The 21786-nt window shown below is 40.8% G+C and overlaps 1 long non-coding RNA gene across 2 annotated transcripts in view; it reads right to left on the bottom strand.

The window, feature by feature from the left end:
• The window catches only part of LOC105489448 (uncharacterized), a 52221-nt gene that overhangs the window by 1904 nt on the left and 28531 nt on the right, over positions 1-21786 (bottom strand). Inside the window, exons 3-8 of one of the 2 annotated variants that reach the window (XR_011625176.1) lie at positions 18227-18514; positions 18010-18125; positions 13647-13687; positions 12687-12856; positions 11871-11964; positions 9604-9681 (exon numbers count right to left, since the gene is read on the bottom strand). This is a non-coding gene — a long non-coding RNA (uncharacterized lncRNA). The remainder of the gene's footprint in view (positions 1-9603; positions 9682-11870; positions 11965-12686; positions 12857-13646; positions 13688-18009; positions 18126-18226; positions 18515-21786) is intronic. The other variant, XR_011625177.1, reaches the window with a different exon arrangement.

Raw genomic sequence — 21786 nt, forward strand, 5'->3', positions numbered from 1 at the left:
TCTCTTGAGCCTGGGAAGTCGACCCTGCAGTGAGCCATATTTGCACCACTGCACCCCAGCCTGGGCAACACAGAGATTCCCTGTCTCAAATAAAAATGTATGTATTGCTTAACTTCGAAGCAGAAAATGAGGAAAGGAACCAATGTGTTAATCTAAAATGTCAAATACACTCCGGACATAATATATCATGTTTGTGTTGGTAACTGTAATTTTGAAGAGTGTACTGAACATCTTAAAAGAAAATGCCCTGACATAATAGATGAATTTCAGAACTGTTCTTCTTTCTAATTTAACTGGAAGGGGAAAGGCCCAGTACTGACCTCTGTTTTCTGTGAATATTTTTCTTAATACCCTACTTAAAGATATTGCTAGAAATCAAGCCAGTGTATTTCATTGTAGAGGAAGTGAGGCAAGTCCCTAGGAAGACATCATAAAACATGTGGCATATTCAAGAAAGCAAATGTGAAATGACCATTGACTAAATTATTTAAGCTCTGGTTGAAGAGTAATAGCCTATATCTTCATTTAAATCAGAAATGCTGCGGTTGGGATTAGACTTATTTATCACAGGTTTAAAGTTAATACTTACCAATCCATTAATTTTACTGTAATATGGCATAACTAGTGCACTTGAAGGATGTGATTGCTGGATAAATCTGTAACTAATAACTATGGCCCTCCATTTAGCAAAATGCCCTTTAGCTCAATACTGAAGAGCATTGCTTAGTTCCATCCTTGGTGTGAACTCAGGAACACCTTTCCTTCCCAGAGAAGAAAGACTCACATGTGTTCAGAAGCAGTTGGTCCTGAATTGAGAACTCACTCTTGCCCGTGAGTGTCTGTAGTAGTTTCCTAGGAGTGTCACAAAGTACCATAAATTGGGTGACTCAGAAACAGCAGTGTATTGTTGTAGAGTTCTGGAGGATGTCAGTCAGAGATGGAGGCATTGGCAGGGTTGGTTCCCTCTAAGGGCTATGAGGGAAGGTGTGGCTCCAGCCTCTCTCCTAGGCTTATTGATGGCTATCTCCTCATGTCTGTTTATAATTTTCCCTCTACAAGTGCCTGTCTCTGTTCAAATTTCTTCTTCTTATAAAGAACTCTAAGATATCAGATTAGCATCCACCCTAATAACTTCATCTTACCCTATTGCCCGCTGTAAAAACCCTGTATTATTCTGTTATCACACGGCTAAAAAGAACTGCCTGAGACTTGGTAATTTATAAAAGAAAGAGGTTTAATTGACTCATAGTTCCGCATGGCTGGGGAGGCCTCAGGAAGTTTATAATCATGGCAGAAGGGAAAGCAAACACTTCTTCTTCACATGGCAGCAGGAGAGAGAAGTGTGAAGTAAAGAGGGGGAAAGCCCCATTATAAAACTATCGGACCTTGTGAGAACTTACTCACTATCATGCAAACAGCTTGGGGGGGACTGTCCCCATGAACTAATCACCTCCCACGAGGTCCCTTTGCCAAAATGTGGGGATTATAATTTGGATTTCATTTCAAGATGAGATTTGGGTGGGGACACAGAGCTAGACCATATTAGATGTCATATGTAAATAAGGTCACACTCACAGGTGCTGGGGATTAGAAATTCACATATAAATATTAAGGAACACAATGCAACTCATATCAGTGTCCACAGACCTCTCCGTTTTCTGAAGAGACCTAGGTATGACTGCCTACACAAAACCAAATAATGGTTTTTCATTCCTTAATCACATCTATGGTAGGAAGAGAAAGTGGGTTCTATTGGTCAGCTTTCTTGCTCACAGAAATTTCCACTTATTTAAAATTAGCTTGCTCTTTGGAAGATTCATTCTCAGTACTGTGTCTGTACATGACCCTATGATACAGTCATACCTCATTAAGGGGTAGATACCTATTCCAAATCAAATTAACCAGACGATTCTCTCCCCCAGGAATTTCAGTTTTTGAACTGAAAATGATAAGAGGCTGGGAGTTGTTGGAACCAAATTACATTAAAAGTAGTATTCTAGCAAGAAGTCTCCTAGTATCCTTAAAATTATACCTTTATCACCTATCATATATTCCAATGGTTCAACCTTCCTTGCATTTCATAACATATGCTAAATTGTTTTTCAGAGATTCTCTGTTTTTTTTCTCATTCGTCAGAGCTGTTTTTTGTTGTTGTTGTTGTTATCTCTATCCAAATATCAATTGTCCATACAGTATCTAATTTCCCAGTCACGTAGGTGTTTAAAAAAAATTTTTCTCCTAATTCCAGGACAAATAAGCAAGAAATCCTGGTAAATTCTGCCATGACAACACCCATTATTTCTTTCCACAGTGGGTGGTCTCTCAAGGTAATGACCTGTCTTAAGGATTCGAAATCTACTCACACCACTTGAAGTTGACATCTGAAACATTTTATACATTTCAATGGTTTAGCATATAACAGATAGTAACATTAAAAAATAAAATGACACACTATATTTAAATTTATCTAATAAAATCCAAATGCCGCTTTGATGTGATACTCATTTGAAAAATGTATGTAAATGTTGTTTGATATCTCAGTGATTGATACCCATGATTTTCCACCTTTAACAAATCCATTACACATGTTTCCCATAATTTTTATGAAAAAATATATTTATAATTGAGTACCTTAGAGGTCATCTTACCAAGGTGTATGTATGTTTAATATACATAAAACAGAAACTATATAAGTAAATGCCAATTTTCATTTTTCATATCATCTCTGATTATAAGGCTCTAAGAATTAAAACATTGCAAATAATATTAGTACACAATTATTTAAAACAATAAAATAGATGTAAAGCTTCTATAAATTTTAATACTTTTTTCAAATTTATTTTTATTTATATTTCAATAATTTGGGGGGAACAGGTGGTCTTTGGTTTCATGGAAAAGTTCTTTAGTAGTGCTTTCTGAGATTATGGTGCACCCATCACCTGAGCAGTGTACACTGTACCCAGCGTGTAGTCTTTTATCCGTTGATCCTCCTACAACCTTCCCGCTGAGTCCTCAAAATCTATTATATCCCTCTTATGCCTTTGCATCCTCATAGCTCAGTTCTCACTTATACCTGGGAACATACAGTGTTTGGTTTTCCATTCCTGAATTACTTCACTTAGAATTACTGTCTCCACCTCCATCCAGGTTACTGTGAATGCCATGATTTTGTTCCTTTTAAGGCTGAGCAGTATTCCACCTATCTATCTATCTATCTATCTATCTATCTATCTATCTATCTATCATCTATCATCTATCTATCTGTCTATAATATTTTCTTTATATACTCGTTGGTTGATGGGCATTTAGGCTGGTTTCATATTCTTGCTATTGAGAACTGTGATGCTATAAACATGTGTGTGCAAGTGTCTTTTTCATATAATGACTTCTTTTCCTCTAGATAGATACTTAGTAGTGGAATTGTTGGGTCAAAATTTTAGTTCTACTTTTAGTTTTTAAAGGAATCTCCATACTGTTCTCCATAGCGGTTGTATTAGTTTACATTCCCACCAGCAGCATAAAAGTGTTCCCTTTTTACCATAGCCATGCCAACATCTGTTAATTTTTGATTTTTTTAATTATGGCCATTCTTGCAGGAACAAGGTGGTATCTCAAAAACAACAAACAAACAAACAACAAATCAATGAATAAGTACATAAAGACAGTCCCAAAAGGTTACATACTATGTGATTCCATTTCTGTAACATTCTTAAAACAATGAAATTACAGATGTATAGAACAAGTTAGTGGGTGCTAAGTGTGAGAAGGAGGTCAGGACAAGCAGGATTGAGCATGGCTACCCACAGGCAGCCTGAGGGATCCTTGTGGAGACGGAAATATTCTGCCTGTTGATTGTGTCAATGTCAATGTTCTCCTTGTCATGCTGTAGTACAGTTTTGTCAGATGTTGCCTTTGGATAACTTGATAAAAGCTATATGGGATCTTTCTGTATTATTAGTTACAACTGCATGTTACTCTATTACTACATGATCTCAAGATTCTAAAATATTAATTTAAAAAATGATGGCCAATTTATGCCTCTCTGAAGGTCAACAGTTAGTACAACTTGACTCTTAATTATTCATTGAATTGCTTTCAATTATTAAGAAATATTTTAAGTTCTGTTTGCCTCTCTATGATTTGTATGAGTTCCATATTAGGACTTGTGTTCTTGCCAAAATCAAGTTTACAAAATTACTTAACTATTTCCAACCTGAGCAACTTTCTGTTGTTTGCTATTTTGTGCTGAAATACATCAGGCAATTATCCAGGATAAGCAGTAAATAGCCATATATTTTAAAGTCAATATTTGTGTACATATATAGATGGATTAAATTCATGGATATGTAATATCTCTGTTTTGGTAACCGGCAGGAAATGCAGCAGATACTAGCACTATCTGCATGATCACTTGCTTGTATCTTATTTCAGCCAGGCAGAGTCTGCCCATGCCCTGCTAGGAAGAGCAGAATCTCACTTTGAATGAACTGACTCTGTCCCTCAATCTGAATTGTCCTGAAATCCTGTAGCTGATCCAGATCAAAGGGAAGGAGTATGAGGCTGTTGTGTCCGCAGGCCAAGCTACTGGAGAATGCTGTTGGTGCAGCCACACCCACACTTGAGCTGCTCTGGAAGTGGTCTCCAGGGTCTATGGGCACAGTTCTGTGTGTTTCCATCGTGCTCCTGTAACACACTCAGGGATGGCTGCATCCCCAGTCACTTCAGCGAGGCTTCCACCATGGCCATTTCTCCTTGTGTCAATCCAGGGGTCTTAGTGTAGACAGCCTATTCCATAAGCTACATTTATTTCAGACACTAAGGTTTTCTCCTTGCTACTAGGTTTACCACACAGCTTTCCTGGTTTATTTATAGATTTTTCTGGCTCAATTCTGCTTCTTTGAATTTATCATGGTTTAGGAAACAATTTCCTGAATAAGAATCTTGGAACAAGGGTTGGTGCCTGGATTCCTTATACAAACTGGTCTACTCCCTTCCCAGGGCCTGACATGGCAGGGTAAGGACCTTGGGAAAGAGAAGCACTGATTTCCCACTGAATATCAAATTTGAAAAAGGAACAATGACTAGAGATAGACATATTTAGGTAATTAAATAGCCTTAATTTTGAAAAGTATGCCAGTGTTACTGTGGGACTCAAAATTCCAGGGAGGTAAATTGAACTTAAAATATTCTTCGATTTACTCTAGTCAACTCCTGATTCTAAAAGAAATCATTCACGACAATTTGCATGACTCAGGAGACGAGCATCAAAGTGACCTTGGACATTTCCACTCAAAGGGCCCCTTAATCAATTATTTTTTAAAATGCAGTGGTGAGACTGACTTCCAGAATCGTGGCATAAGTAACAGGATCAAATCCTTCTCTGGAACAGACAACCATTTAGCTGGAGGAAAACATATAAACAAATAAGTTCTGATCTTTAGAATTTGACCTAAATGCCTACTGCAAATGGAGAAATATTTATTCAAGAACATTTACTAAATGTCGGGAAGAACGGCAAGAGTCTACAGCACTTGACCAACAACAGAGTTTCTGCATCCTTCCTCCCCACCCCAAGCTCTATTTCATGGAAGCTCCTATGGGAGTTTGTGTTAGTCCGTCTTTGCACTGCTATAAAGAACTACCTGAGACTGGGTAATTTATAAAGAAAATAGGTTTCATTGGCTAACGATTCTATGGACTAAACAGGTTTCTGTTTCTGGGATGGGGCTCAGGAAACTTACAATCATGGTGGAAGGTGAAGGGGAAGCAAGCACATCTTAACATGGCCAGCAGGAGGTGGAGGAGGTGCTACATACTTTTAAATAAAGAGCTCTCTGGAGAACTCTATCACAAGAATAGCAAGGGGGGAATCCCCCCTAATAACTCAATCACTTCCCACAAGGCCCCTCCTCCAACACTGGGAATTACAATTCTACATGAGATTTGGGTGGGAAAACAGAGCCAAACATATCATTACACTCTGGCCTATCTCAAATCTCATGTCCTTCTCACACTGTAAAATATAATCATCCTTTCTTAACAGTACCCCAAAGTCAACTAATTAACTCAAAAGTCCAAGGCCTTGGGCAGCTCCACCCCTGTGACTCTGCATGGTACAGTCCCTGTGGCCATTTTCACAGGCTGGTATTGACCACCTGAGGCTCTTCCAGGCACACGGTGCATGCTGTCAGTGGATCTACTGTTCTGGGGTCTGGAGAACTGTGGCCCTCTTCTCACAGCTCCACTAGGCAGTGCCCCAGTGGGGACTTTGTGTGGGAGCTGCAACTCCACATTTCCCCTCTTCACTGCCTTAGTAGAGGCTCTCCATAAGGGCTCCCCACTGCAGCAGACATCTGTCTGGACATCCAAGCATTTCCATAAATCCACTGAAATCTAGACAGAGGCCCCCAATCCTCAACTCTTGCCCTCTGTACACCTGCAGGCTTAACACCACATGAAAGCCTTGGCAGCTTTCAGCTTTCACCCTCTAGAGCAGAGGCCTGAGACATATCTGGGGCTCTTTTAGCTATGGCTGAAGCTGGAGTGGCTGGGATGCAGGGTGCCATGTCCTGAGGTTGCACAGAGCAGTGGGGGCCCTGGGCTTGACCCACAAAACCATTTTTCATCCTAGACCTCCAGGCTTGTCATGGGAGGGGCTGCCATGAAAGTCTCTGAAATGGCTTGGAGGTATTTTCCCCATTGTCATGGCTATTAACATTCAGCTCCTCCTTAGCGATGCAAATTTCTGCAGCTGGCTTGAATTTCTCCCAGAAAATAGGTTTTCCTTTTCTACCACATGAACGGATTGCAATCCTTTTATACTTACATCCTCTGCTTCCCTTTTATATATAAGTTCCAGTTTCAGGTCATTTCTTTGTTTATGCAAATGAGTATGGGCTTTTAGAAGCAGCCTGGCCATAACTTGAATGCTTTGCTGCTCAGAAATTTCTCCTGTGAGATACGTTAAATCATCTCTCTCAAGTTCAAAGTTCAACAGATCACTGGAGCAGGAGCAAAATGTCACCAGTCTCTTTGCTAAAGCATAGCATGTGTGACCTTTACTCCAATTCCCAGTAAGTTTCTCATCACCTTCCGAGACCACCTCAGTGTGCAGTTCATTGTCCACATCACTATCAGCATTTTGATCACAACAATTTAACAAATCTCTAGGAAGTTTCAAACTTTCCCTCATCTTCCTGTCTTCTTCTGAGCTCTCTAAACTGTTCCAACCTCTGCATGTTACCCAGTCCCAAAGTTGCCTCTACGTTTTCAGGTATCTTTATAGCAATGCCAGTCTTCTCTGGTACTAATTTTCTGTATTAGTTTTTTCTCACACTGCTATAAAGAACTGCCTGAGACTGGGTAATTTATAAAGAAAGGAGGTTTAATTGGCTCATGGTTCTGTGGACTGTGCAGGCTTCTGCTTCTAGGGAGAGCTCAAAAACTTACAATCGTGGTGGAAGGCAAAGGGGAAGCAAGCACTTCTTCACCTGGCTGGCCAGAGAGGGCAGCGAAGTGCTACACTTTTAAGCAAGCATATCTTGAAAGACTTGTATCACAAGAATCACAAGGGGGAAGTATACCCCATGATTCAATCACCTCCTACAAGGCCCCTCCTCGAACACTGGGAATTACAATTTGACATGAGATTTGGGTGGGGACACAGAGCCAAACTATAGCAGAGCTATTATTCAGGAAGGTGTGGGAACTGTTCTTCAGGATGAGGTTTTACCCTAGAAGGGGCAGGCCATTATGATTTCACATCTCTTCCAGATCTGTGTTGCAGAAGTTTTATTCCAGATACCCACTTCCAAAAGGTCTGGGGCACCTTTCTCCTACTAGCACAAACTCTACACTCTGCATGGCAGATTGAGATTACTGGTTTCTAATTTCCCCTGCTCAGCTCACTTGCGGAGTAGAAATTCCCATGCTAGGAAAGACAAAGGAAAAGATCAGGATGACATTACTTATCCAGCACCTACACATAGAGTAAAGATGATGTCTATGACAAGACCATAGATTCTGCCAGAGGAAAGACAGTGCATAAGGACTGCTTCTGCTACAGTTCTGCCTGATGGGACTCATTACTTGCAAAAGAGTGTGAAAAGGACACTGATTTTTTAATGTTGATATAATTTGGATTTGTGTCCCTGCCCAAATAACATATCAAATTGTAATTCCCAGTGTTGGAGGAGGGGTCTGCTGGGAGGTGATTGGATGATGGGGCATATTTTTTCTTTGCTGTTCTCAAGATAGTGCATGAGTTCCCACAAGACCTTGTTGTTGTAAAAGTGTATAGCGTGTCCCGCTTCATTCTCTTTCTCCTGCTCCAGCCAGTAGATTGTGCCTGCTCTCCCTTTGCCTTCTGCCATGATTGTAAGTTTCCTGAGGCCTCCCCACCCATGCTTCCTGTACAGCCTGCAGAACAGTGAGCCAATTAAACCTCTTTTCTTAATCAATTATGCAGTCTCAGTCAGTTATTTATAGCAATGCAAGAAAGGACTAATACAAATGTCAAGAATATTAACCTCTTTCAATTAAGTAGAAAATCCTATTATTAATAGATGTGTCTGCTGTTGTTTAAGGTGTTGTTTTTTAACTTATTTTTAGTATCTATATTTTCTTGTTAATTACTAAGGACATTGTCAAAACCATGGGAAGTCTTGGAGAAAAAGAACTAACAGAAAACTGGTAGGTCCATGACACGAGTTCATCTTTTCCAAAAGAATCAAATTCAAGTTTCATTGATTTTTCTTGATTGCATTTTTTTCTCTATTTTATTTACTTCCACTATAATCTTTATTATTTCCTTCCATCTGCTGTTTGGCATTTAGTTTGCTTTTCTTTTTTCCAGTTTTGTCAGGTGGAAGGTTGGGTTATTGATTTGAGACATTTCTTCTGATTTATAAATTTAATGCTATCAATATTCCTTATCTTTTTGTTAAGGCATTTGAGGCTGTGACCTTCTCAGAAAGTCATCCTTCAGTGTTGACAGACTCTGTAGACTTTGTCACCATGAAAACTTAACACTTTGTCAAAAAGCTGGTGCGGTCTTCCTAGAGATGAAAGCTGAGATTTTAGTCATGCCATGTTGTGTCTTTTTTTTTTTTTTTTTCCTTTGAGATGAAGTCTCGCTCTTTCACCCAGGCTGGAGTGCAGCGGCGGGATCTCGGCTCACTGTAACCTCCACCTTCCAGATTCAAGCGAGTCTCCTGTCTCAGCACGCTGAGTAGCTGGGATTACAGGTATCCTCCCTAACTCCCGGCTAATTTTTTTTTTTTGTATTTTTAGTAGAAGATGGGATTTTGCCAAGTTGTTCCGGTTGGTCTCAAACTCCTGACCTCAGGTTATCCACCCACCTTGGCCTCCCAAAGTGCTGGGACTACAGGTGTGAGCCACCGTGACTGGCCTGTCATTCTATGTTGTGTCTTATTACAACATAGACAATAAATTTATGTATATCATGAAGGTGATTACCATATTTTAAGAATGGATATGAAATAGGGCCACCAGACATATTCCTGGTGTATAAAGCTGTAATTCATCAGAAACAAAGGGGCCATAGGTGCTGCCATTCCACCAGAACAGAAAGTGTGTACTAACCTTTCTTGTAAGAAAGCCAACTTTCTGATTCTATCCCAAGAAGTTCCCTTCAGAGTCTCTAGAAGTGTTAGAACTCTCCTGCATGTAAAGGAACACTTTTCATGATAATGCAGCCATAATTACATGCACATGTAGTGTGAACATAATAAATATGCATTCGCTAGTATACCAAGAGCTCCGCAAGAAACTGAGAAAGAAAAACACAATGTTTGATTACTATAAAGATCTTGATAATAATTCTTTAAATTTTCCATATATTTGAATTTTATTTTATTTTTTTTTTATTTTATTTTTTTTTTTTTTGAGACGGAGTCTGGCTCTGTCACCCAGGCTGGAGTGCAGTGGCGCGATCTCGGCTCACTGCAAGCTCCGCCTCCCGGGTTTACGCCATTCTCCTGCCTCAGCCTCCCGAGTAGCTGGGACTACAGGCGCCCGCCACCTCGCCCGGCTAGTTTTTTGTATTTTTTAGTAGAGACGGGGTTTCACCGTGTTAGCCAGGATGGTCTCGATCTCCTGACCTCGTGATCCGCCCGTCTCGGCCTCCCAAAGTGCTGGGATTACAGGCTTGAGCCACCGCGCCCGGCCGAATTTTATTTTTTAAAACTTGAGATGACAAATAAACTGATAAGCAGATTTTTCACAGCATCAGATGACAAATATATTTTCTCTTTAATGAATTCTAAAGAAATTCATATTTCTTAGGACCTGTCCCCAACAAAAGGAAAATTATAAAAATACTTTGAAAAGAGTAGAAACAAAAACACAATACTCACAATGTTCACACAAAATTCATAGCAGATAATTAAAGGACTGTTAGAGGAAAATTTGCAGCTGTGAGTGCCTATAGTATTTTTTAAAAATCATATAAATAAATTAAACTTCCACCTTACCGAACTAAACAAAAAGACAAAGGAAACCCAAAGCAAGCAAAAATAAGAAAGCTGAAAGATGGCAGAAACAAATGAAACAGAGAAGAGAAAATAGGCAAAGTCAATGAAACTAAAAGTTAGTTATTTGACTAGACCAATGACATGGATAAACATTTACCTAATCTGACCAAGAAAAAAAATGAAAGAAAACTCAAATTACAAAAATCGGGAATGAAAGAGGAGACATTATTATTATTATTATTATTATTATATGAGACAGCCTCCACCTCCCAGGTTCAAGCAATTCTCCCACCTCAGCCCCCCGAGTTGCTGGGATTACAGGGGCACGCCACCATGCCTATCTAACTTTTGCATTTTTAGTAGAGACAGGGTTTCATCATGTTGGCCAAGCTGATCTCAAACTCTTGACCTCATTTGATCCACCTGCCCGTAAGCCACCATGCCCGGCTGAGACATTATTATTGACCTTATTGAAATCAAAAGTATTATAATGGAATCCTATGAACAACTGTATGCCAGTGAGTTAAATAAGCTAGGTGACATGGTTGGGAATGAAATGAAGGGAAGCCCCGGAAGGGTGCTCTAGAGAAGTGCATGGAGCCTGCATGGGTGCATCCCTCTAGCTCAGCAGTAGTCCTGGCCTGTGTGGGGAGGCACAGACAGGGAAGTCAAGTTCTAGAGCATGCCACCATCATCTGCCTCTTAGGGAAGCTGTGATTTCAAAATTTAGATTCCTTGACTGTCATGAATTCTCTACAGAGTTATAATCACCTCAGTTCCCCTAGTTTAATTATTGCTTATAAAAATGAGAATTGATTGATTTCACAAATATACTCTGATAAATATGCTTTTATATATTCCATTATGTGTAAACATTGCTATTATTTCACTTTTAATCTATACTATTTTTCTTTAGTACTATAATACACAGTCTGTTGACTAATGTAATCAAGCTATGCTGATTGACTTAGTGATAGATATATACCAATGTATATTATGTAGATATACAGGCTTTGAAAAATGCACTGCCAATGGGAAGGAAGAAAATACATGAGGTCCACATTGCATTACATTTTCTCCAGCCTGTTTGGTCCACAGCTACCATGATATTTTTCCTTAGAGTCATTGAAGTAAAATGATTTGCAAAGGGAGTATACCTGTTATTTGTGTTCTACAACACTGACATTATTTTAAAAATGTAATTTCTGCATAAACTGATTTATATATATATAAACATGCTTGACACTGACAGCAATTTTCAAAGTCACACACCCAAGTGTTTGTTCACTCTAAGGCCTCATCTGGTAGAAGGAAGTAGGTAGGGATGCTGAGGATGAGATAGAGAAGGGACACCTGTAAGGAGTCAGGGGATCTCACCTGAGGGTGCACTCTGGGTGACTATATGAGCTGCCTCATCTCGGGATGTTGGTTTCTCTTGGAACTCTGTCAAGTTCAACTTTCCATGATGACTCTTCGGAACAAAGGGCCAAGCGGTTCTTTTCAAGTTTAAGGTAACATTGGATAAGACTTACTTATCATGATTAAAAAAATCAGTGTTGTTAAAAATCAATACCTTGATCTGACATATGTCTTTTTACTCTTGGAGGATTTCAGTATCGGCAACTTATAAATGTGAGTGATATTTATGATTGAAAACACACAAGAATCAGAGTAATTGGAACACATGCAAAAATTCTTAGTCACTTAAGAGAGATTGATGGAAATAATTGCTCATTTTCCCCTTTAATTATTAACAGGACATATTTACACATTAAATCTGAAAATGAATTGTTCAAGGTATTGACTTCCAGGAAATCTCTTGTTAATTATCTTAATGGTATGCCTTTGAACAGCTTAAGTAAATTTTAAAATTGTAATGATCTGCCCAGGCTTCATTATCTTTTCAATGATGTAACAAAACGAGCTCAGTATTTGCAATTGCATAGATATGGGTTTGGATTCATGGTTTACCATTTACTAGTTATGAACTATTAGGCAAGTTGCTGGACTCTTTTCATCTATAGCACTAATTTACAAAGTAAAGATTACTGAATTAATTCACAGCAGATTTTAGAGTAAAGCAGAAAGAAGGATGGTTAGAAAATTATAGATTTAGGCAGACTTGCATACACAAAATTGGAACAGCTGTTCTTATTATTACCATTATGCACTGGGCTGAGGCATGCTACCAACCTTGGGTAAAGACGTGAACTTCAGGTGCCTTTCAAGAGAGCAATGCAAGGAGACTCTGAGCCAAAGTGCAGGAGCGGGCAGCAGTGGCGTGACATATGGAAGAAGTGGACATGCACAGCAGAAGTCTAGTAGCCACACTTGATGTGTAATTGTCTTAACCTAGAGAACAGCTATTTGGAAATTGAGTTTACAGTGGTCATAAAATTCAGGGAAGCCGGCCGGGCGCGGTGGCTCACGCCTGTAATCCCAGCACTTTGGGAGGCCGAGGCGGGCGGATCACAAGGTCAGGAGATCGAGACCACAGTGAAACCCCGTCTCTACTAAAAATACAAAAAAATTAGCCGGGCGCGGTGGCGGGCGCCTGTAGTCCCAGCTACTCAGGAGGCTGAGGCAGGAGAATGGCGGGAACCCGGGAGGCGGAGCTTGCAGTGAGCCGAGATCGCGCCACTGCACTCCAGCCTGGGCGACAGCGTGAGACTCCGTCTCAAAAAAAAAAAAAAAAAAAAAAAAAAAAAAAAATTCAGGGAAGCCATGAATGCTTTTCCATTTCAACATCCAAGAAAACTCCTTGTACAACCCTGTGTGATGTTGATATAGGACGCTCCATGTGTGAAAGGAGCAAACATGTTCTTCATGTCTGTTTTGCATAGCAAGTGATGTCATCTTGTAGAGAATCTCTTTTCAAAAAAAAAAAAAAGAATGCATTACTAGGTGAATGTATTACTTGCTGTAGCAATATGTTTACCATGTTTAACTCAGTCTAGGTGTGCTCAGCTGAGAGAAGGCAGTCTGCGCATGGTATGCCTGGCATCACGCCACTCAGACCTGAGTTTCTCCTATACAGGTCCACTTTCGAATTTCTCCATGCCCTTGATGTAATGAGTAAATTGTTATGGATGCAGATGGAGTGCCATCAAGATCTGGAAGTCCCTCAGAGGTGACCAGATGGCTTCCTCTCACCTTTTAGTATTTAATGATGGTCCTCGGGCATGTTCCAATGACTGAAAAAAACAAAACAAAGTTTGAGGAAAGAATATTTTCACACCAATTAAAGAGAAAGAACCAAAGAAAATCTACCCTAAAATATTTAAACTTTTAAATTAGAATGTTTTTGCTTGAACTTAATAATAAAATGTTTGCCAAATATTTTGTTCAAGGGTGGATTATTCTTTCGTAGGTGTAATTGAGCCCCAAAATCCTTTCCAGTTCTTAATTATATAAACTGATGACAGGCTGCTGGTACAAAGTCGCTGGAAAGTAGCAATACTGAGTAAAAGCCTGATAAAATTGCTATCTTCCTTGTTGGTTTTATCACATCAGTTGTACTCAGAAGCAACATTTCTGTCAAATAAACTGCCCTGGAATTCTTGGTGCTGCTGTCTGTCTCTATTTTATTTGGAGAACAGACTTTTAACATCAAGAAGCATTTGTTTAAACACTTCTGAAGGCCACTTTTTGAGCCTGCGGGCGCGTCATCAAGCGGTGTGGTCTCTGTCCTGAGGAGATGTGTAGTGTAGATGCTTCCGTAAAATGGATAAATGCATCCTAGAGATCTAAGAGGCACGTCTGGCTGTGGAAGCTTCTACTTTATCTTTGAAAGTATATGATTTATTCTGAATGGGTTAATATGTTACAGTTATTTAGTCAAGCTGTGCATGAGCTGGTTATATTTTTAAAATTCTTATCTCTTTTCTTCCATCAAGTAATTTGTGTTTTCATCAATCAGTCATTTGTTCTACCATTCAACAGACTTGTGAAAACATATTCTTCTTGGGTCTGGTGTAGGCACTGGAAACTCTGAAATGAATAACATAATTCCTGCCCCCAAAGCTGTACACAATCTTGCAGGATCACAGTCAAGTGACGTTATGTCGATAAGACAGTACAAGTGTTATGATGATAGGACCCTCTACTCAGGGCTCTAGGGCTCAGACTTAGGAGTAAATATTGGGGACAAAGTTGAGAAATGGAAATTGGTGAGGTTGAGGGAAGACTTCTTACAGGCTTAATAGATTGGTTCAAAAGTAATTGCAGTTTGTGAGATTCATTTTAATTTACACCAACCTAATATATTTAGTCTCAAAAAAAGCAAGGAGGAGTTGAACAGATCGGGAGTATTCTTAGAGAGCTTTCTGGGCTAACAGAGAGATTAAGAATTTGACAGAGAGTAAGACAAGTTTAGAAAATACTCACCTTTTGGGTATGGGAAAAAATGTATGGTGCAGGCATGGTGAAAGCACAAGATAAGACAAACTCATATTCAAAAATTGGGTATCCCAGGATCTAGTAACATATGGCACACTTGTTCCAATTTTTTTGCATGTAATTTTTCATTTGTAAAAATATAGAATGCAGACACTGAAGGTAAAGTTATTAACAGAAAGCATAAAATCTTGGAGGTGATGAAAGGATATGAGATTCAGAACACAGCTGAAGGTGTTAATTCTGGGGCAGAGGTGCAGTAGCAAGTATTTGGAGAAAGGAAACAAAAAGACAAAGAAGAAAGATTTGCAGCACAGCAGGGGGACATGGCATTTTCTCGGGGTAACTTCTGCTCTTTCTGCTGTGTGGATTGCAGCTGGGGTGGGAACACCAGTGCATTAGTAAATCTCTGGACCAGAGGCAAGTAAAAGCATCATTAAGGCATACTGGGGCTCACTGGAGAGAAAGAATAAACATCCAGTGCCCCAGTTATGTCCATAGCGTGATTTCCTTCTGCAGCTCCCAGCCACCCATGAAGAGCCATAGAGCATATATCCTCAACAGGAAACACGTCAGAACCCAGGGGGACAAAAACTGTTTTGGGGGTGATGGGGAGAATAAAAGAAAGTACTAATTTTTTGCATAAAACACAGACGTATTTCCAATTCATAATCAAACATACGATTGGTCTGTGTCCTCAAATTTATATGGGTTGAGGCCATCAAGAAAAGAGATCTAAAAAGGCCTCTTAAGGTGATTGAAAAAGTGATTGAAAAACACAGCTGTAGAGAAGGTGGCTGGAAACCTGAAGGTTGGTCATGTCTTTGTAAAAGGCAAGAGTCAGGAAATACTTGTTGTTGGTAATTGTATTAGTCAGGGTTCCCTAGAGGGACAGAACTAAGAGGATATATATAGGAGTTTATTAAGGAGTAGTGAATCACGTGATCACAAGGTGAAGTCCCGTAAGAGGCTGTCTCCAAGTTGAGGAGCAAGGAAGCCAATCCTAGTCCCCAAACCTCAAAAGTAGGGAAGCTGACGGTGCAGCCTTTGGTCGGTGGCCAAAGGCCCAAGAGCGCCTGGCAAGTCACTGGTGTAGGTCCAAAAGTCCAAAAGCTGAAGAACATGGAGTCTGATGTTGGAAGACAGGAAGCATCCGGAACACGAGAAAGACGAAGGCCAGAAGACTAGCCAGTCTGGTCTTTTCACGTTCCTCTGCCTGTTTTTATCATTCGTCTTCCCCAAGAGGGAAGCACAAGAAAGGCTAAGAAGGTGGGCGCTGCCAGTGTCAGGGAGAGAGAGACCTCCTCGAATGTGGAGACAGAGGTCAGCATGCAGGTGAACAAAGGCCCAGACAAGAGCCCAGTGGACGGGATTGTCATTTACGTATTTCAGAATGACTGGCTGGTGAGTGCCCGTGCAGTCCCATAAATGGCAAGACTCTAAACTCAGCAGAGCCCAGCTCACCCCATCTGTACAAAACTTCCTTCCTCAAGGGGTCTTTGAAATTCCCATAAGTGCATATTTTCACTCACAATGCTGGTTCAAGGGATCCTTCCGCTTGGAGCTGAGAGGGTTGCCTTGGACCATGTCTTCCTCTCCACTGCCACAGGGCCAAGGAAACAGTGGGGCTTAACATCTATTTCCCCCAGCCCCGATGGGGCTGCAACTCCCCTGTCAGCAGACCTGTGCCACCCTGAGAAGCTTGGATCCACTCATCTGCAGGACAGTGGTGTGTCTGTGTGCATGTGCCTGTGTGCGTGTCAGCATGTGGTGGCTGGGTTCATGGTCTGGTGCAGTTACCTTGAGTGAGTGAGTCCCGACACGCTGTCCTGGAATGATAAAGGGCTTTAGAGTCAAGAGTCATGCATGGAGCCTCCCTACTCACACACATGTCCCAGGGCACCTGCCAGGTGGAGATTTTATGTCAACTGGTGTGTGTGTGTGTGTGTGTGTGTGTGTGTGTGTGTGTGTGTGTGTGTGAAAGAGAGAGAGAAAGAACAAGAAAGAGAGACATGTGTCCCCTAATGATGGGGATGTGTTCTGAGAAATGTGTTGTTAGCTGAACATCATGGAGTGTTCAGCCAGTTACACAGACATAGACGGTATAGCCCACTGCCTGCCTAGGCTAGGTGTGTTGCTCCCATGCTACAAACCTGTGTTGCTATGACCGTACTGAATAGTATAGGCGATTATAACACAGTGGTAAGTATTTGTGTATCTAAACATAGAAAAGGCATAGTAAAAATATGGTATTGTAATCTTATTGGACTGCCGTCCTATATGTGGTCCCTCATTGACTGAAACATCACTATGTGGCACATGACTACATATATATATATATCAATATATAGATACATATAAATATATGTGTGTGTGTGTGCATACGTGTGTGTGTGCATGCATGTGTGTATGCATGCATGTGTGTGGGGGTGGGGAGTGTGTATGTGCATGTATATGTGCACATATATATGTGTGTGTATACATAATATGTATATGTGTGTGGTTCATACATGCACACTCACCCACCCACACCTCCCTCACACACACATATATATGTAGAGAAACAGAAAGACAAGATAGAGAAATTTTGAAGAACTGGCTCACACTATAGTAGGGCTGATAAGACTAAATTCTGCAAAGTAGGCCCGCAGGCTGGAGACCCATGGAAGAATTGCAGTTTAAGTCCGAAGGTTGTGGCTGAATTCCTTCTTCTTCTAGGGGCAGCAGTCTTTCCACTAAGGCCCCCACTGTTAGGGCGAGGCCCACCCACATTAAGGTGGGTCATCTGCTTTTCTGAAAGTCTACTGAGTTAAAGATTTATCTCATCTAAAAAATACCTTTACGGCAGCATCTGCAACAATGATTGACCAAATGTCTGGGAACCGTGGCCTAGTCAGGTCGACACATAGAGTTAACCCCCATGACCTCCATGCTGAAATGGGGCCTCCTCTCCCTCTGGAGCTCAGTGGCTGAGCTGCTCTCACTGCACCTAACCCCTGCCCCCCACTCTGGAGTCTGACTTGGCTGCCCCAACCACCTCCACAGATGGCCGGCCCCTTCTTGTGTCAGGCTCCTTCTGAGCTACATGGCAACATGGCTGGACGCCCACTATGTGACTCACCTGCTGTCATCAACGGAAATGTAAGACGTGACTCATGTTTTCTTCACCCTGAAATTCAGAGAGGATTCTTGTGTTGTGAGAGCAAACGTCCTCAAGGAGCTGTGGGGTGGCCAAATCTTGAGAGTTTTGGAGAAGAGAGGGAATATCTGAGAATTAGTCACCTTAACTTTTGCTTCAGGTCTTTTTCAATTTATATTTTCAGGACTGGCTTGTCTACCTTTTCTTGTACATGTTTTGTAAGACGTTTATAACGGCAGATTCTAACGGTTCTTCCCGCTTCATGGTTAGGGTCCCAGGCTTGGAGAAAGAGCTTGGCATCAGTTGCAGCTACGCCCCTTCCTCAGCTCCCGTCCGAACATGTGGCTTAACCCTCCAAGTCCCCCTCCTGACGGAATGCAGTATGAAGGCGAAGGGCTAGCAGGCTCTGCACACTTCACAGGACCCTGCTTGGTGCTGACCTGATCCAAGCCTCGGGAGGATTTTATGGTTGTCCTGTGGTACCCACCTGTGAAAGAAAAATGAATTCTGGGACCCCAAACTCACGAAGCCCAAGGAAAAAGTCAAGCTGGAAACGATCACACAAACCTGCCTCCCATCGGGTTCCTAAATAAGATAAAAGCTACATATCTCCCTCACAACTTACTCAGCAGGAAATTCCTTGTGGACCCCAAAATCTTTACCCTAAAACAATTCTGTGACATTTCTCCAGGACATGCAAATGGATAGATCCTGTTCACAGGCGCAGGGCAAAGGGTGAGACTCAAAGGCATCCCTCTGCTCACCTGAGACAAATGCTTGTCTGATGGCTTGCTCTGCCCTATTGTTTATATTGTCTTATGTAAAATGCAGATTCACTGGGCCAGACCAAGACATAGGTGACTGTTCCTCTACCCCTCCCTCAAATGAAAATTGTATATTCAGTGAAAGGCTGATCAAAGACTCAAAAGGATGTAACTGTTTTTCTCTTATCTACCCACATATTTTAAACATTTCTTTTCCTCCAATACCTACCCTGTCCCCTTTAAATATTGAAGCTTTCAAAATCGTCTTTGGAGAAAGGCGTAGACCTATCTCCCAGCCATGGGAGCTTAACTTTGGCAAATCAACCTCCTAAAATGATTGAGACTTCTCTCGGTCATTTTCTTTGATTTACATACCTCACAGATGTTTCTTGAGGATGCTAGGAGAAATATAAAAACACATGGCCTTTGTGCCTGGCATATTATAATGATTTTATAAATTATATCTACTTCTAAACCTACAACTATGGACTGTGCCCAACGGTAAATTGTTCAAAAATTAAGGAAGGATTCATTGATTTTTTGGAGGGTTTTTTGTGTCTCTATCTCCTTCAGTTCTGCTCTGATCTTAGTTATTTCTTGCCTTCTGCTAGCTTTTGAATGTGTTTACTCTTGCTTCTCTAGTTCTTTTAATTGTGATGTTAGAGTGTCAATTTTAGATCTTTCCAGCTTTCTCTTGTGGGCATTTAGCGCTATAAATTTCCCTCTACACACTGCTTTAAATGTGTCCTAGAGATTCTGGTATGTTGTATCTTTGTTCTCATTGGTTTCAAAGAACATCTTTATTTCTGCCTTCATTTCGTTATGTACCCAGTAGTCATTCAGAAGCACGTTGTTCAGTTTCCATGTAGTTGAGCAGTTTTGATTGAGTTTCTTAGTCCTGAGTTCTAGTTTGATTGCACTGTGGTCTGAGAGACAGTTTGTTATAATTTCTGTTCTTGTACATTTGCTGAGGAGTGCTTTACTTCCAATTATGTGGTCAATTTTGGAATAAGTGCGATGTGGTGCTGAGAAGAATGTATATTCTGTTGATTTGGGGTGGAGAGTTCCGTAGATGTCTATTAGATCCGCTTGGTACAGAGATGAGTTCAATTCCTGGATATCCTTGTTAACTTTCTGTCTCATTGATCTGTCTAATGTTGACAGGGGGGTGTTGAAGTCTCCCATTATTATTGTATGGGAGTCTAAGTCTCTTCATAAGTCTCTAAGGACTTGCTTTATGAATCTGGGTGCTCCTGTATTGGGTGCATATATATTTAGGATAGTTAGCTCTTCGTGTTGAATTGATCCCTTTACCATTATGCAATGGCCTTCTTTGTCTCTTTTGATCTTTGATGGTTTAAAGTCTGTTTTATCAGAGACTAGTATTGTGGGAACTGAACAATGAGATCACTTGGACTCGGGAAGGGGAACATCACACTGGGGCCTATTATGGGGATGGGGGCGGGGGGAGGGATTGCATTGGGAGTTATACCTGATGTAAATGACGAGTTGATGGGTGCTGATGAGTTGATGGGTGCAGCACACCAACATGGCACAAGTATACATATGTAACAAACCTGCACATTATGCACATGTACCCTAGAACTTAAAGTATTAAAAAAAAAAAACTAATGATAATCCCCCCCAAAAAAAATTAAGGAAGGTTTTTAATATGTACAAAGAGAGATGTCATATGTTTTTCATGAAGACAACTTAGAAAGCTTATTTATATCAAATATGAATTTGTGTCTTGATATTCCTTAAAATAGTTCCCCCAAAGGGAAGAAACACTTGATAATTGCTCCTTTATATGGGAGATCCGTTTCTTGACCCAATCAGGAAATGCAGTATGGCCATTGGTCTTTGAGGCCAGGAAGGCAAAGGTGATCATTCTTTGCCCGGGTTTCTCTACCATGCGCTCAGAGCCAGGAAACCATATATGTATGTAGAATACAACAAAACAAAACGTATTCTCTGAATGAAGACTAGCAAGTGTACGTGTAACACTGACATATGTTCACAGAAGCATCTGCCCTCATTTTTAGGAAATCACCCTTTATCTCATGAGCTCCTGCTTGGTGTTCACTGGAGCTCAGGGTTTTGTGCTGTTGTTGGCTTTCTGTTCTAATCGTGCATGGCAGGAATAAACGTGGGCCATTCTAATGGCAATTTCAAAGCTCCAGTTCAATATTCCGAAACCTCCCTCAGCACATTTGAATTAATGGTTTTTGTCTGGAGGAGAAAAGCAACTAGAAAGTCCTTCTCTGGACTAATTAAGACCTTTTCTCATTTAAAGTACAGTCTCTTTTTAAAACGGTGACTATTTCGCCTATGCTTTCCAAAATTTACAAATAAGCGAAGAGGTTGTTCACTATGCACTCCCTTCTCTACGCATAAGCGTGTCTTTCAAACAGATGATAGGGAGAAAGATTGCTGGAAGCTGTTTCTTGTGGAAGGTATTTCATCGTAGAAATGTGTATTTGAATACAAAGTGTCAACATGCATATTCGCTGCCTTCTAACTGGAAAGTTTGGGTCAGGGCACCTTTGTGGCAAATGTGCATCGCTGCTGAGTCCCTGTGCCCCAGGTTTTATCCACAGAATATTCTAACAAACGCTCTCCTTGTATCTAGTACATTTGGGAGCATGTGTTGTTGAAATTCTCAAGAATGATTCTAATCCTTAGCAGAAAGGAATGGGCGACGGGGGTTTGTATAGAGTCAGCATACTGTTTGAAAATTCCTAGAGCTGGCCCTGGGATCTTTGAACTCAGCCCCACACGACGGATATGGACACTCAGACCGAGAATCTTCAGACCCACGGTGCACAAGGCACTCTCCTGTGAATCTGGATGAGAAACCCAGCATCTCTGTGCCCTGCCCCATGTTTATTATAAGGGATTTTGAGTTAGACAGTCTCTAATGTTCCTGATTATTTAGTCTCTGGTTCTAGGACAAATTATTTCCAACTGCTGCAGAAAATTTATATCAAGAAGT

Source organism: Macaca nemestrina, chromosome 6 (assembly GCF_043159975.1).
Source record: "Macaca nemestrina isolate mMacNem1 chromosome 6, mMacNem.hap1, whole genome shotgun sequence".
In the NCBI taxonomy this organism is placed as follows: Eukaryota; Metazoa; Chordata; class Mammalia; order Primates; family Cercopithecidae; genus Macaca; species Macaca nemestrina.